This window comes from Lepidochelys olivacea (genome assembly GCF_965140295.1).
Source record: "Lepidochelys olivacea isolate rLepOli2 genome assembly, chromosome: 2".
Classification (NCBI taxonomy): Eukaryota; Metazoa; Chordata; order Testudines; family Cheloniidae; genus Lepidochelys; species Lepidochelys olivacea.
This window is the reverse complement of record NC_140412.1, coordinates 65,258,838-65,269,738: the sequence shown is the minus strand read 5'-3', so window position 1 is coordinate 65,269,738 and position 10,901 is coordinate 65,258,838.

Sequence of the window (10,901 nt, the reverse complement as noted above, 5' to 3'; positions counted from 1 at the left end):
AAATGTACAAAGTAGGGGGAAGAGACATAGAAATCTCTTGCTGTCATCAGTAGCTCAGGCTGCACCTCTGATCATCCTGTCTTAATATATGTCATCAAACTGTATTTCCTTTTGGAAATATAATGGCCCTCATCCAAGGCTCACTGGAGTCAATGGGACTCCATTGTCTTTAATGGACCTTAGATCAGGACTGTAGTGTATAGGAGCCCAAAGGATGAACATTCATGTAGTGCAGATTTTGAAACAGTTTAACATATATTTAAAAGTACTACTTTTTAATGTTCTTACCTAACCTAATTAAATTATTTTGTCTATAATTATCTAAGGCCATAGAGAAGAATCACTTTCAGTTTTCCTTTACTCTGTAGCGAGGTCAAGACTCATCGGTATGGCATCTCCTGCTGGTCATCTGGGAATTAGCTCTTTTCCAGCATATGGAGCACCCTCTGCAGACCAGTGTCTTGCCTGCTGCTGGCCCCGTGTCCTGCCTAGGCCCTGGTGCCCTTTACCCTTGGGTTTCTGCCCCCAGTAGTACCCTATAATCTGGGTCTCCCCTCCCAGGGGAACCCCCAATCCTCTAAACCCACCTTGCCTCAGTGGCTACTGCCAGTCATCATCTAGCCCCCTCTTACTGGGGCAAACTGCAGTCTGTAAAAGGCCACTCATCATTGGCAAGGGGGTCAGACCAGCTGCCTCTTTGTATTCCCAGGCTGTATCTCTACAGCCCTAGTTCCTCTGGAGGCCCTCACCAAGGCCTGCAGCCTGGGGTTTTACCAGGCTGGAGCTCCCCAGCCCTATTCCTCAGCTCTAGTTCAGGTACCTTACGCCCAGGCAGCTAGCCCTTCCTACTACAGGGCTAGAATGAAACTCCTCTAGCTCCTGACCCCTAGCCCTCTTATCAGGGCCAGCTGAGCCTTAATTGAGCTGGCCACACCTGTGGTCAGCTACTCAGGTGCTTTCACTCCTTTTCCCAGCCACAGCCCTCTCCAGGGCTGCTTTTACTATTGGCTCCCTAGGGCTGTTTTAACCCCTTCAGGGCTGGAGCAGAGTGACTATCCCACTACACTTTCCGTATTATTTACTTTTCTTTAGGGACAGAATTATGGAAGTACTAAATCAAGTAAATTAGATATCATGCAAAACTGGGTTATTGATCAACATATATAGATTTTTTTAGGTTTCAATGTAAAATCAATAGAAACATTTAACACATTCTGGCACTTTCTGAATCTGATTTGAAATGTAGCTTCTCAGAACATAGACTGTGTTGTAAACCATAATGTATTGCCAAAAGGTTGGTCTCTGAACAGGAAATGTATTTCCAGTGCTTGCACAGTTTAGCAGTCCTCCTTACCTTTGTGCTGTTACTGCGGTTTTAATTGAATGGATTTAAGGACTCTCTCTCGTCTCTGAAACAGTAATTCAATGACGCATTAATTTAGCACAATCATCTGTCTTTCTCTTGAGGAGGCTCAGAACTCAACTTCAGGTTAAAAAGATTATTTTAATTTAGAGTGAAACAAAGAAACTGTGCAGCCCATAACAATCCAAAAATCTGCCCCATACCTGTTTCATCCCATTCCCTCAGATGTGCTAGGGCCCGATCCAACTCCCATTAAAATCAATGAGTGTTTTTCTGCTGACTTCATTGGAAGGTGGAATGGGTCTTAGATATGGAGCACTTTGAATTCTGACACATATTAAGGGCCTGATTCAAAGTCCATTGAAGTCAGTTAAAAGAGTCGCAATAATTAATTCAGTTGGCTTTCGATCACACACCAAATGAACAGGTATAGATTATATATAGGCAGGGGGAAGTGCTGTAAAGCTGCTTCTAGTAAGGCTGTGTCTTCACTATGAAAAAAGATGTGTTCTTAACTTGAGTTAGCTGTCTTTTTCCCGTATAGCTTATACCAGGTCCCTGCCCCAGCCCACCCTTTCCCCCTACCCCCGAAAAATGCCACACCTATATCAGCATGACTGCATCTACATTGGGACTTTCTTTGGTTAGGAATATGATTTTTATTGCACACTCCTAACTAACACAGCTATGCTGGCAAAACTTTTAAGTATAGACCAGGGTTTAGTGCCAATGAGTAATCTCTTTCTCTCCTTCCTTAATTAACATTTCAAAAACTACAACTTTTCCCTTCCCAAAAAAATAAAAGACTAAGCATGCCCAAGAATTCCTGTATGTTATGCTTTGCAGTCAGCACTTTGACAAATTCCACATCCATATTCTGCAATGGGCCAGAGGGTTCTCTCACATAAACATTATACCCACATAAGTCCATTGAATTCAGAGGAGTTATTCCTGATTTACACCAGAATCAGTCCCACTGTCTCTAGCAGCGCACCAATACTAAGCATGGGCAGTTTTGATTTGCTGTGTGCAGTTGCATTGATGCAACAAATAAATAAAACGGCTTATCTAGAAAAGTAATTGCTAATAAATGCCCCAATCAAGAGATAAATAAGGCCCTTTTATCCTTTATCATCAAAGTACCTAATCTTGAAGGATTAAAATGTTTGGCTAGTTGAAAGAATTAAAGAACTAGCAACCTTTCTGGTGATACTAAACTGCAGTTACTAAATATTGCTCCAAAAGTTTTTAACTTTAAAGATGGTGTATGGTAGATCCTAAGCTAAAAGAAGTGCTTGGAGCATGATCTGCATACTGGAGTGTTGCAAATAGAGTGTGAAAGGAAAAATACATAGTGAGGTTAGTGTTGAGGGTCTGTTCTGCAAGCATTCCCAGATCAATGGGGTTGTGCGTGCAGAATGGATTGGAACGTTGGGACAGCGATAATATGAGCTCGGCTTGATCTACACTAAATGTTCCATAGCCACAACAGTCAAGGGTGTGAAAAAATCACACCCAATCAACATAGCTATACCAAGAGTAGGCATATTTAGATTTAGACATATACAGTGGGATAATGTGGTAGCAGTAGCAGTTCCTCCAGCTGATTCAGCGGCAGCAGCGGAAGTGGAATGATGACCAGCAAGAAGAGAAGGGCACTGAACAACTCTTACTACAGGAACCATTTCTGGAGCAGCTTCACATCATGCTGGGCCATTTCTGGGCTTGGAAAATCAGCATGGATTGGTGGGAAAGGATTGTTCTGGGATGAGTAGCAGTAACAAGAAAATTTCAGGATGGCATAAGCAATCTTTTTTGCTATATGTGTTGAACTAACCTCAGAGCTACAGTGGTAGCATACTAATATGTGGTATTTCATTCCTATGGAGAAGTGGGTCACCATTGCCAACTGGAAGCTGAGGGCAGGGGGGTTGGGAACTATGTTCATAGAATCATAGAATATCAGGGTTGGAAGGGACCTCAGGAGGTCATCTAGTCCAACCCCCTGCTCAAAGCAGGACCAATCCCCAATTAAATCATCCCAGCCAGGGCTTTGTCAAGCCTGACCTTAAAAACTTCTAAGGAAGGAGATTCCACCACCTCCCTAGGTAACACATTCCAGTGTTTCACCACCCTCCTAGTGAAAAAGTTTTTCCTAATATCCAACCTAAACCTTCCCCACTGCAACTTGAGACCATTACTCCTCGTTCTGTCCTCTTCTACCACCGAGAATAGTCTAGAACCATCCTCTCAGGAACCACCTCTCAGGTAGTTGAAAGCAGCTATCAAATCCCCCCTCATTCTTCTCTTCTGCAGACTAAACAATCCCATTTCCTTAACCTCTCCTCATAAGTCATGTGTTCCAGTCCCCTAATCATTTTTGTTGCCCTTCGCTGGACTCTCTCCAATTTATCCACATCCTTCTTGTAGTGTGGAGTCCAAAACTGGACACAGTACTCCAGATGAGGCCTCACCAATGTCGAATAGAGGGGGACGATTGTTGTACCAATAAAATAAAAACCAGCAGGATCTTATTAAAGGGAAAAAGGCAAAATACCACATTTATTGTGAATACAGAAAGAATCATAGTAAGCAGTTAGTTATAGCTATAACATTCCATTCAATCTCATATTTATTCACACATTCATTCATACACACACACACACACATACACACCCACACACACAGGTTCTGCAAGGTTGTTATCATAGTTACCAGCCTTAGAGTTGCTCATGCCAAGCCACTGGCCAGGTGGCCTGGACATGAGGAGGGAGCAGGGCCTTGTCAGATGCTCATCTGATGCTCCTGGAAGTTGGTTTGCAGAATCAGACCCCAAAGTTCTCACTTTTTAGAGTCTATTTTTATAGGAATTTCTTCCTATGCCAGTCTATGGGAATTGCTTCATCATGCTGTTGCTGAATCAATCAGCAGATAGCACATTCCTGACGGCTCCAAGATGTTATCTTGTTCTTTGGTTCTCCCATTCTTGAGGCTGTTGGGTGGATTCCAGTCTGCCCTCCGGGGGGGGGGGGGTCCTCTGGTTATTTCCACTTGACGCCTTCTTCAGCCGATGGACACTGGATTCTTAGGCTGGCACCTCCCTGATCATTCAGTTATTATCCACACCAAGCATCCATCCACATACATCCTCTATCTCTATTTTAATCACAATTGTTAATACAACAAAAGGGCGGGGAGTCTCTGGGTGCTGTTTCTGTTGTTAGAGTATTGCTTTGAGTCTCTGTGTGAATTGCTTTGAGAACAGACTCTGTCTTAGAATGTACTAACACAATTAGCAGCTTGCAAGTTTCACACATAGAGGGAGAGAAACAGTACCAAAAACCAAGAGACCTCTTAATTAGTAATACCCTGGAATTTAAACTCTGGGGAATCAAACTCATTTGTGATTTTAATACAGAACTTCTTTAATATGATCCAACACGATCACGTCCCTCGATCTGCTCGCTATGCCCCTACTTGTACATCCCAAAATGCCATTGGCCTTCTTGGCAACAAGGGCACGCTGTTGACTCATATCCAGCTTCTCGTCCACTGTCACCCCTAGGTCCTTTTCCGCAGAACTGCTGCCTAGCCATTCGGTCCCTAGTCTGTAGCGGTGCATTGGGTTCTTCCGTCCTAAGTGCAGGACCCTGCACTTATCCTTATTGAACCTCATCAGATTTCTTTTGGCCCAATCCTCCAATTTGTCTAGGTCCCTCTGTATCCTATCCCTACCATCCAGCGTATCTACCACTCCTCCAAGTTTAGTATCATCCGCAAATTTGCTGAGAGTGCAATCCACACCATCCTCCAGATCATTTATGAAGATATTGAACAAAACCGGCCCCAGGACCAACCCCTGGGGCACTCCACTTGATACCAGCTGCCAACTAGACATGGAGCCATTGAGCCCGTTGAGCCCGTTGAGCCCGACAATCTACCCAGCTTTCTACCCACCTTATAGTGCATTCATCCAGCCCATACTTCTTTAACTTGCTGACAAGAATACTGTGGGAGACCGTGTCAAAAGCTTTGCTAAAGTCAAGAAACAATACATCCACTGCTTTCCCTTCATCCAGTAATCTCGTCATAGAAGGCTATTAGATTAGTCAGGCATGACCTACCCATTGGTGAATCCATGCTGACTGTTCCTGATCACTTTCCTCTCATGTAAATGCTTCAGGATTGATTCTTTGAGGACCTGCTCCATGATTTTTCTGGGGACTGAGGTGAGGCTGACTGGCCTGTAGTTCCCATGATCCTCCTTCTTCCCTTTTTAAAAGATTGGCACTACATTAGCCTTTTTCCAGTCATCTGGGACTTCCCCCGTTCGCCACGAGTTTTCAAAGATAATGGGCAATGGCTCTGTAATCACAGCCGCCAATTCCTTTAGCACTCTTGGATGCAACTCGTCCGGCCCCATGGACTTGTGTACGTCCAGCTTTTCTAAATAGTCCCTAACCACCTCTTTCTCCACAGAGGGCTGGCCATCTACTCCCCATGTTGTGATGCCCAGCTCAGCAGTCTGGGAGCTGACCTTGTTCGTGAAGACAGAGGCAAAAAAAGCATTGAGTACATTAGCTTTTTCCACGTCCTCTGTCACTAGGTTGCCTCCCTCATTCAGTAAGGGGCCCACACTTTCCTTGGCTTTCTTCTTGTTGCCTACATACCTGAAGAAACCCTTCTTGTTACTCTTGACATCTCTTGCTAGCTGCAGCTCCGGGTGCGATGTGGCCCTCCTGATTTCATTCCTACATGCCCGAGCAATATTTTTATACTCTTCCCTGGTCATATGTCCAATCTTCTACTTCTTGTAAGCTTCTTTTTTATGTTTAAGATCCGCTAGGATTTCACCGTTAAGCCAAGTTGGTCGCCTGCCATATTTACTGTTCTTTCGACTCATCGGGATGGTTTGTCCCTGTAACCTCAACAGGGATTCCTTGAAATACAGCCAGCTCTCCTGGACTCCTTTCCCCTTCATGTTAGTCCCCCGGGGATCCTACCCATCCGTTCCCTGAGGGAGTCGAAGTCTGCTTTCCTGAAGTCCAGGGTCCGTATCCTGCTGCTTACCTTTCTTCCCTGTGTCAGGATCCTGAACTCAACCAACTCATGGTCACTGCCTCCCAGATTCCCATCCACTTTTGCTTCCCCTACTAATTCTTCCCGGTTTGTGAGCAGCAGGTCAAGAAAAGCTCCCCCCATTTGGCTCCTCTAGCACTTGCACCAGAAAATTGTCCCCTACGCTTTCCAAAAACTTCCTGGATTGTCTATGCACCACTGTTTTGCTCTCCCAGCAGATATCAGGGTGATTGAAGTCTTCCATGAGAACCAGGGCATGCGATCTAGTAGCTTCTGCGTGTTGCCGGAAGAAAGCCTCATCCACCTCATCCCCCTGGTCCGGTGGTCTATAGCAGACTCCCACCACTACATCACTCTTGTTGCTCACACTTCTAAACTTAATCCAGAGACACTCAGGTTTTTCTGCAGTTTCGTACTGGAGCTCTGTTCCTGTTTGGGTTTGCGTTTTTGCTTATAAAGTGTCAGAGGGGATAATGGGTGGACTTCTGGGAATCACCTGCATAGTAATCCCCTCTACATCCCCATTAGGTTCTCCTGACTTTTGATGACATTACACCAAATTAAGTGATTAGGAGGCAGAGAACAACCTTTTTCAAAAAGGCCAAGGGTAGACCAATGAGATATGTTGTGAAGTTATTTACCAAGATGGTACCCCCAGAAGTGCTGCAGGAGTGGAAGGGAGTTGCGAGCTATATGGATGGGGGGGAGGGGCAGGGAAGACATGCAGCTATCCTCCATAATGTCCGAATCAAACTAGAGAAATTTCTTAGTGTTAGAATCTGCTTTATCATCCCTGCAGACATGGTGAAAGTGCAGAGAAAAATAGAGTTCTGCAACGATTGTCTGAAGCATTGTGTTCCCAGAGTTTCTCTTTATGAGGCTGTGAGAAGCCATTAAGAGCTTTGCTGTCCCTAAAATAAAGCTTTTTTCCTGTAAGTAAGTGTGTTACAAGGCATTTATACCTGTGAAGGGAGCTGTAATATTTGTACTTTTAGGGGCATGCAATGTCCATATCTACCTCATGTAAACGGAGAATATTGACGAAACTTCTTTTCCTGTAACCACTCTCTCCATAAACTGTTGAATTTTGCAAAAATGAATGTTTTCATTATTAAAATTTGCTGAGGGAGGGTGGGGTGCAGGTTCTAGTTGCCCCATGATGCCAGCTGCCATTTTGAGTTGTTGAACCAGGTTTGAGGCAGGAGAGATTAACCAGGCAGGACAAGTGTGGGGTAAGGAGGCGGGAAAATAAATAGATAGGCATGTATCCTCCATGGTGTGGTCTTAAAAGTGGTCAATAGTTGGGGCCTTAGCATGAGATAGAGACCGATTGCCCAGCTGGAGCAGCTGCTATTTTGAAAATGTGTACAGAGCGTCCATTAAGTTTGCTTTGCATCACTATACTGGTGTGCAGCAGACTTAAATTGATCTTAATTGGCCATTGGAAAATGCCCATTGTCTAGGGCTACTATAGGAGTGTGGTCAGGAAAAAAGTGGTATGGCCAGGGTGCCTCCACACTCTGCTTATCCATGCCTGTCAGAATAGCTAGGGTGGTCTGGTGACACATGGAATAAAACAGAGCTGCCTTTAGACTGCTCAGTGTTGTGCAGGGCACCGCGTAGGCACCGATTGGTCCCAGGATCATGAAGATGCTACCCAGGCCTAATGCCATTTTACCCTCCAAACTACTATTAGCACTAATTGCAGCTCCGCCAGTTCAGAGGCTCTGGGCCTTAATTTGGAAATCATTGAGAGACAATAAACGTGGAACCCCACAGTCCCATTCATAGTGGTTTTTCAGAGTATAAAACATTTTAAGTGACTGGAGAGGTCATTCCTAACAACAGCAATGATGCAGCCTCTCCTTTCCGAGGCTGAGCATACTGACTTGAGTTGTGCCCAGATGAAAACAACTGGAACAACCCCAAGTTTTGGAAAGCTCAAAGCAGGATCTAAACTTTGTGTTTGAGCGTATTTTTAATCCAGATACCTTGGGCAGTAAAAACCTGTGCTGAGACATGAACATATTCCACACACATCCTCATTTTCCCACAGGTTCTGAGGGAACATTGTGGATCTAAAGCACAGAATCACTAATTTCTTGCACTGTCTTGATCTTAAGCAAATTCATTACATTGCTTTAAGACAGTAGTTACCAAACATTTTCCCCACAAGGCTCCATTTTCACATGTATTGCTTTCCATGACCCCAGACAGCATGGATAATGTCATTTAAAAATGACATTTTCCATGCACCATGACCTTGCATGCAGTGAAGGTTTTGTTTTTTTTACAAAATGGCATCCTCTGCGCAGCGTGACCTCACACACCAATGGTGCATGTGAGGTCAAGCTGCATGGAGAGTGCCATTTTGTAGAGCAAAACAGCATTCTCTATGTTGTGTGACCTTGCACATATGGTGTGTGGCAGGTCACATTGTGTGGGGGGTGCCATTTTGCAAAATGGCGTCCTCTGCACACTTGAGATTGCTACAACCCCATCTGCTCATGGAGAGATCCCATTTAGGGTCACGATCCGCAGTTTGGGAACTGCTGCTTTAGGGGCACTATACTATTAGTCTTACACTGCTTAAAACAGTCATTCTTGTTCTCTTACTCTGTAAATAAAAGGGAACTGTATCTTTTTCTATAAAGCTGTCTTGCTGGAGGTTTGTGAGAGCATTCTTCTGTAAGAATTTTCACTCATCAACATAACATTGTGTCATTTGGACTTTCATAGAATCATAGAATCATAGAATCATAGAATATCAGGGTTGGAAGGGACCCCAGAAGGTCATCTAGTCCAACCCCCTGCTCAAAGCAGGACCAATTCCCAGTTAAATCATCCCAGCCAGGGCTTTGTCAAGCCTGACCTTAAAAACCTCTAAGGAAGGAGATTCTACCACCTCCCTAGGTAACGCATTCCAGTGTTTCACCACCCTCTTAGTGAAAAAGTTTTTCCTAATATCCAATCTAAACCTCCCCCACTGCAACTTGAGACCATTACTCCTCGTTCTGTCATCTGCTACCATTGAGAACAGTCTAGAGCCATCCTCTTTGGAACCCCCTTTCAGGCAGTTGAAAGCAGCTATCAAATCCCCCCTCATTCTTCTCTTCTGCAGGCTAAACAATCCCAGCTCCCTCAGCCTCTCCTCATAACTCATGTGTTCCAGTCCCCTAATCATTTTTGTTGCCCTTCGCTGGACTCTCTCCAATTTATCCACATCCTTCTTGAAGTGTGGGGCCCAAAACTGGACACAGTACTCCAGATGAGGCCTCACCAATGTCGAATAGAGGGGAACGATCACGTCCCTCGATCTGCTCGCTATGCCCCTACTTATACATCCCAAAATGCCATTGGCCTTCTTGGCAACAAGGGCACACTGCTGACTCATATCCAGCTTCTCGTCCACTGTCACCCCTAGGTCCTTTTCTGCAGAACTGCTGCCTAGCCATTCGGTCCCTAGTCTGTAGCTGTGCATTGGGTTCTTCTGTCCTAAGTGCAGGACCCTGCACTTATCCTTATTGAACCTCATCAGATTCCTTTTGGCCCAATCTTCCAATTGGTCTAGGTCCTTCTGTATCCTATCCCTCCCCTCCAGCGTATCTACCACTCCTCCCAGTTTAGTATCATCCGCAAATTTGCTGAGAGTGCAATCCACACCATCCTCCAGATCATTTATGAAGATATTGAATAAAACCGGCCCCAGGACCGACCCTTGGGGCACTCCACTTGATACCGGCTGCCAACTAGACATGGAGCCATTGATCACTACCCGTTGAGCCCGACAATTTAGCCAGCTTTCTACCCACCTTATAGTGCATTCATCCAGCCCATACTTCCTTAACTTGCTGACAAGAATACTATGGGAGACCGTGTCAAAAGCTTTGCTAAAGTCAAGAAACAATACATCCACTGCTTTCCCTTCATCCACAGAACCAGTAATCTCATCATAAAAGGCGATTAGATTAGTCAGGCATGACCTTCCCTTGGTGAATCCATGCTGGCTGTTCCTGATCACTTTCCTCTCATGCAAGTGCTTCAGGATTGATTCTTTGAGGACCTGCTCCATGATTTTTCCAGGGACTGAGGTGAGGCTGACTGGCCTGTAGTTCCCAGGATCTTCCTTCTTCCCTTTTTTAAAGATTGGCACTACATTAGCCTTTTTCCAGTCATCCGGGACTTCCCCGGTTCGCCACGAGTTTTCAAAGATAATGGCCAGTGGCTCTGCAATCACAGCCGCCAATTCCTTCAGCACTCTCGGATGCAACTCGTCCGGCCCCAGGGACTTGTGCACGTCCAGCTTTTCTAAATAGTCCCTAACCGCCTCTATCTCCACAGAGGGCTGGCCATCTCTTCCCCATTGTGTGATGCCCAGCGCAGCAGTCTGGGAGCTGACCTTGTTAGTGAAAACAGAGGCAAAAAAAGCATTGAGTACATTAGCTTTTTCCACATCCTC